At 36.7% G+C, this 7,021-nt stretch overlaps 1 pseudogene; it reads right to left on the reverse strand.

Moving 5' to 3' along the window:
• Positions 1 to 1,540: 1,540 nt before the first annotated feature.
• LOC112858702 (dnaJ homolog subfamily A member 1 pseudogene) lies at positions 1,541 to 2,714 on the reverse strand (annotated as a pseudogene).
• Positions 2,715 to 7,021: the final 4,307 nt, after the last annotated feature.

Genomic DNA, 7,021 nt, shown 5'->3' on the forward strand with positions numbered 1-7,021 from the left:
TGATTTTAGGGGAAATGATCTCAGTTTTTCCCCATTAAGGATTATTTTACTTAAGGGTTTTTCATATGTGGATTTTAGAATGTTGAGGTATGTTCCCTCTAAACCTGTCTATTTTGTTGAGGGTTTTTATCATGAATGGATGTTATACTTTGTCAGAAGCGTTTTCTACATCTATTGAAATGATCGTATGGTTCTTATCCTTTCTTTTATTGATGTGACATATCACAATGATTGATTTTCAAATACTGAACCACCCTATAACAGAAGAATAAATCCCACTTGATCATGGTGAATTATTTTTCAATGTATTGTTAAAGTCAGTTTGCTAATATTCTGTTCAGAATATTTGTATCTGTGTTCACCAGGGATATTAGCCTGTACTTTTTTTAGTGGTATCTTTGTCTGGTTTTGGTATCAGGGTATTGTTGGCCTCATAGAATGAATTTGGAAGTTTTCCCTCTTTTCTATTCTTTTCCAATAGTTTGAGAAGAATAGGTATTAACTCTTCTTTAAATGTTTAGTAGAATTCACCTGTGAAGTCATTTGATACTGGACTTTTGTTTGTTGGGAGTGCTTTGATAACTGATTCAATCTCCTTGCTGGTAATCAGTCTATTCAAATTTTTTATTTTTCCTGTTTCAGTTTTGGTATTTTCTATTTTTCCAGGGATTATCCATTTATTTTAGGTTGTTCAATTTGTTGGCATATAGTATTTCATAATATTCTCTTATAATTGTATTTATGTGGCGTCAGTGTTATCTCATTTGAGTCCTTTCTATATTTTGTCTTGATAAATCTGGGTAGAGGTTTATCAAATTTTTTGTTTTATTTTGTTTCAAAGAGATGGCTTCTAGTTTTATTGATCTGTCCTGATCCCAGAGATTATTGATCCCAGAGATTTTGGAGTGTTGTGTTTTCATTTTGATTTGTTTCTATGACTTTTCTTATATCTTCTTTTATTTCCTGGTTGGCCCATTCATTGTTTAGTAGCATGCTATTTAACCTTCATGTATTTGTGATCTTTCTAGATTCATTCTTGTGGTTGAGTTCTAGTTTCATAGTGTTGTGGTCAGAAAATATGCGTGTTATGATTTTTATTTACTTAAATTCGTCAAGATTTGTTTTGTGGACTATTATGTGATCTATTCTGGAGAGTGGCCCATGTCCATTTGAAAAAAAATGTCTATTCTGCTTCTTTAGAATGGAATTTTCTGAATATATATGTTAAAACCATTCTTTCCAGTGTGTCAATGAAAGCCATTTTTTTTCTTGTTGATGTTCTGTTTAGATGATCTGCCCATTGATGTATGTGGGGTGTTAAAATCTACTATTATTGTATCATGATCAATTAGTTCCTTTATGTGTTTATTAATTTTTAATTTTTAAAATTTTTTAGCTTTTATATTTGAGTTTATTCTTCATTTAACTTAAAAACTATAGTTGAATATTGAAAACTATAGCAAGTAGTGAGCTATGATTATAATCCTTTACTCATTCACCACTACATATAAAATGCCAGCAGTGGCATTCACTGGCCCCATTAAGAGGTCTGACACTGAACACCACCCCTAGAATGATGTTCATCATCTTCATATGATTTTCCATTGTGATGGCACTTCCTTTCCTGATTTGGATCATAGTTCACCAGTTCCACCTTCTCCGTTTCATCGATCTCTTTTACTTCCTTCATCTCGAGTAGGAGTTTTTCCAGATAAGGGAGTTTATCAGGAGACAGAGTTATTCTCAGGAAAGTTTACCTTAAATTGCATGATTAGGCAACCCTTTTCATATGGTCTATGATAAATTGGCATGCCTTCATTTAGCATATCCTTGATGTTTCCATACTCGAAAGTCTGACCAGGATGAGAGGTGGTGAGGATGGTTCAGTTGTCAAGAGTAGATATTGGCTTTTGAAAGTCACACAGTGTTTCAACCAGTTGTATATCCATACACATGAAAAGGTCTTCTTGCTCAATAAAAACATCATGGTCCATCTGGTCTAAAATAATGATAATATCTCTTGGTTCCAGTGCTTCTTCTTGGTCTCCTTCACTATGGAATGTTATCTTCTGGCCATCTTTCATGCCTTTGTTAATAGGAATTTCTAAATCTTCTCTTGAACTGCAGCTTTTTTTTTTCCTTCCACTGCAGCTTTTATATCTATCTTTACAAGTGATCCATTCTCCATGGCCTGGTACTCCATGAACACAGATTGGATTTGCTGAACCATTCCAGGTCCTATTTGATGAGTTCTTATTTGCATTCCAGTACTTTGGTAATTGGGACAACATCATTACCACCTCAGTCCTCACATTTGTCACAAATCATGTTCTTTTGCAGAGCTAGTTTTCTTGTTGCACCATTATATAAATATAAGGTTATTGAGAATGATATACAACATTTTTACCTCTCCTTTCTCTCTGCATCCTTCCTCCTCCTCAAAAAATGTATTAAAGTTCTCCATGGGGGAGCCAAAACTACCACCAGCTCCACCTTCTTTAATTACCTGTTCTCTTACTTTGTCATTTAATTCCCTTTTCTTTGCATCAAACAGCACTTCATAAGCTTGAATCTCTTTAAACTTCTTTCCTTCATTTGGATTTTTATCAGGGTGGTACATCAAGGCCAGTTTCCTGTAAGCCTTTTTTGATTCTTCCTAGGTGGCATTGGGTATGACTCCCAAAAACATCATACTAAGTGGTTTCTTTCACCATTTTCTACAGCTGGTGAGTGGGCTGAGGCCAGTGTGGGGGAGGAGGAAGGATGCAGACAACTCTGGCAGCCACCACTCTTGCCCTTCTCCCTGAACATTCTGCAAAGTTCCCTGTTAATAATTGTTTAATATATTTGAGTGCTTCTATGTTGGTGCATAAATATTTACAATGCTTATATCTTCTTGTTGGATTGTCCCCTTTATTATTATAGAGTGTCTTTTTTTTTGTCTCTTGTTACAGTCTTTGTTTTAAAGTCTGTTTTGTCTGATATAAATATTGCTACTCTGGGTTTCTTTTGACATCCATTTGCATGATAGATGTTTCTCCATCCTCTCACTTTCTATCTGCAGGTGTCTTTAGGTCTAAAATGAGTCTTTTGTAGGCAGCATATAGATGGGTCTTATATTTATTCACTCCGTCACCCCATGTCTTTTAATTGGAACATTTATTCCATTTACATTAAGTACTTATTGATAGATATGTATTTATGGCCATTTTATTATTAGTTTTGTGGTTGTTTCCGAAGATATTTCTGATTGTTTCTTGTCTTTCTTTCATATTTTGCTGATTTTCTTTAGTGACATATTTGGATTTCTTTCCTTTTATTCTTTGAATGTTTATTAATGTTTTTTCATATATAGTTACCATTAGGTTTGTATATAAACTCTTCTGCATATGGCAGTCTCTATTAAGTTGGTGGTCGTTTAAGTGTGTAACCACTCTGTTTTCCTCTCCTCCCCACATTTTAGGGTTAGGTTATTATATTTTTATATCCTGTTTTGTGAAATCCTTGACTGAATTTTTACAGAAATATTCATTTCTATAGATTTTGTGTTTCCTACCTCTATCCTGTCACTTTTGGTGTGTCCTTTATACTCTAAGTGTCCCCTTTAATATTTTTTGCAGGGCTGGTTTAGTGGTCATGAAGTCTTGTCATTTTTATTTGTTTGGGAAACTCTTTATCTCTCCTTCTGTTCTGAATGATAGTCCTGATGGATAGACCATTCTTGGCTGCAGATATTTCCCATTCAGCATTTTAAATATATCATGCCACTTGTTTGCTAAGATATTGTTGAAAAATCTCCTGCTAGCCTTATGGGTTTTCCTGTGTAAGTTACTTTGTAAGTTACTGACTTCTTTTGTCTTGCTGCTTTTAAATTTTTTATCACTATACTTTGCCAGTTTAATTACAATATGTCTCGGTGTGGTTCTGCTTTTGTTGATTTTGATAAGAGTTCTGTACCTCCTGGATTGGGATATCTATTTCCAGATTAGGGAAGTTATCAGCTATTTCTTCAAATAGATTTTCTGCCCTCTTCTCTGTCTTCTTCTTCTAGGACTCCTATAATATGAATGTTATTAGACTCAATTGAATCACTGAAATCCCTAAGTCTGTTTTCATTTTGTATAATTCTCTCTCTCTCTCTCTCTCTCTCTCTCTCTCTTTAGCTTGATAACTTTCTATTACTCTGTCTTCTAGGTCACTACTTCAATCCTGTACTACTTCCAGCTTGCTGTTCATTCCATTGAGCATGTTTCTCATTTCATTTACTGAACCCTTTACCTCTGCTATGTTATTCCTTATCTGTGTGTTAAGGGTCTGACTCATGTCTTCTACTCTTTTGTCAAGTACAGTGAGTGTCCTCATAATAAATGCTTTAAATTCTCTATCAGACATGTTACTTATATCTGTTTTACTTAGATCTCTGACTGTGGCCTGGTCCTGTTTGTTCATTTGGAATAAATTTCCCTGTCTCCTCATTTTGTCTGCCTCTATGCCTGTGTCTCTGTGTTAAAAAAGCCAGTTGTGTCTTCTGCTCTTGAAAGTAGTGACTTAGGGGTGCCTGGGTGGCGCAGTCGGTTAAGCGTCCGACTTCAGCCAGGTCTCGATCTCGCGGTCCGTGAGTTCGAGCCCCGCGTCGGGCTCTGGGCTGATGGCTCAGAGCCTGGAGCCTGTTGTTTCTGATTCTGTGTCTCCCTCTCTCTCTGCCCCTCCCCCGTTCATGCTCTGTCTCTCTCTGTCCCAAAAAAATAAATAAACGTTAAAAAAAAAAATTAAAAAAAAAAAAATTAAGTAGTGACTTCATGAAGAAGAGGTCCTGGAGTTCCCTTCAGTAGAGTCCCCTATTCACCAGAACCTGGCACTTCAGGGGAATATTCTATGTATGTTGCTTATATCCTGTTGTTGTGTCTGAGTCACTTTTCTCTTCAGTGCAGTTGCCTGGACTTACTCTCTGCCTGTTGTGGGCTATGGTTGCTCTCTGTGATATCAGGCAGTGGGACCCAGGAAGGCTGGCTCTGAGGGCCATGCCTGCTGCAATACTTGGAAGCAGGGAAGCAATATTAGCAAAATTTGTACTGGGCCACCAGTCCTATGCCAGATTTCCAAAGTGCTATGATGTTTGGTAACTGTGTGCCAGTCTGGCGAGTGGTGCAAAGCCAGGCATGATACATGCTGGTGGTTGGAGGTGTGTGGCTGGCATGGTGTGATGGCTGGGCATAGCACTGTAGCTTGGTGTGGTGCATGGCAACAGCTGTGGCATGCGGCAGCTTGGCATGGCATGAAGGTGTTTGGGGGTACATGGCTTGTTGTGGTGTGTGATGATAAATATACTCAATATCCTTCACCAATTTAACGCATCTCCTAACCCTCTCCCTTCCATCAACCACCAGTTTGTTCACTATATTTGAGTCCATTTTTTGTTTGTCTCTGTTTTTATTTCTTAAATTCCATGTTTAAGTGAAATTGTATGGTATTTTTTCCTTTTCTAACTGACTTATCTCACTTAGCATTGCACCCTCCAGATCTATCATCATGTTGCAGATGGCAAAAATTTCATCCTTTTTTATGGCTGCATAAAATTCCATTGTACACGTGTGTGTGTGTGTGTGTGTGTGTGTGTGTGTGTGTGTGTATCTTTATTATCCACTCATCTGTGGATGGACACTTGGGTTACTTCCATGTCTTGGCTATTGTAAATAATGCTGCAGCTAACATGGAGGTGCATACATCCTTTTGAATTAATGTTTTCATTTTCTTTAGGTAAATACCCAGTAATGGAATTATTGGTTCATATGGTAATTCTATTTTTAATTTTTTGAGGAATCTCCATACTGTTTCCCATAGTGTTTCCATCAGCTTGCCTTTGTACCAACAGTGTAAGAGGGTTCCTTTTTCTCCACATCCTTGTCAACATTGATGTTTCTTGTGTTTTAACTTTAGCCATTCTCACAAGTGTGAGGTGTATCTCATTGTGGTTATGATGAATAAAAGTTGAAACAGTGGGGGGCGCCTGGGTGGCTCAGTTGGTTGAGCGTCCGACTTCGGCTCAGGTCATGATCTCGCGGTCTGTGGGTTCAAGCCCCGCATAGGGCTCTGTGCTGACAGCTCAGAGCCTGGAGCCTGTTTCAGATTCTGTGTCTCCCTCTCTCTCTGACGCTCCCCTGTTCATGCTCTGTCTCTCTCTGTCTCAAAAATAAATAAATGTTAAAAAAAATTAAAAAAAAAAGTTGAAACAGTGGAAATCCTTATCTTGGTTATTAGGGAAAAAGCTTTCAGTTTTTTACCATTGAATATGATATTAGCTATGGGTTTTTCATATATGACATTTAGAATGTTGAGGTATATTCCCTCTAAACCTACTTTATGAGAGTTCTTATCATGAATTGTTGTTGTACTTTGTCAAATTCTTATTCTGCAAGTATAAAGATTATCATATGGTTTCTTTTGTCATTTCTCTTATTAATGTGATATATCATGTTGTTTGCTTTGCCAGTATTGAACTACCCTCACATCCCTGGAAAAAGTCTCACTTGATTGTGGTGAATAATTTTTTACTGTATAGATGGATTCAGTTTTCTAATATTTTGTTGAAAAATTTTGCATCTTTGTTCATCAGAGCTAATGACCTGTAGTTTCCTTCCTTCCCTCCCTTGTTTTCCTCTCTCCTTTTCTTCTCTTTTCTTTCCTTCCTTCCTTCCTTCCTTCCTTCCTTCCTTCCTTCCTTCCTTTCACCTGGCTAAAGATTTCTCAATTTTGTTGGTGTTTTTAAAGAACAGCTCCTGGTTTCATCAATTTGTTCTATTGTTTTGAAATCTCCATTTTATTTATTTTTTCTCTATTCTTTATTATTTCCTTTTGTGTACTGGCTTTGGACTTTGTTTTATTTTTTCTTATTCCTTTAGATGTCAGATTAGGTTGTTTGAGATTTTTCTTGCTTCTTCAGGTAGGCCTCTATTGCACAATCTTACCTATTAGAACAACTTTTGCTGCATCTGAAAGATCTTGGACTGTTGTGTTTTCATTT

This window comes from Puma concolor, chromosome B1 (genome assembly GCF_028749965.1).
Source record: "Puma concolor isolate L17-30 chromosome B1, mPumCon1.1.hap2, whole genome shotgun sequence".
NCBI classification, from domain to species: domain Eukaryota; kingdom Metazoa; phylum Chordata; class Mammalia; order Carnivora; family Felidae; genus Puma; species Puma concolor.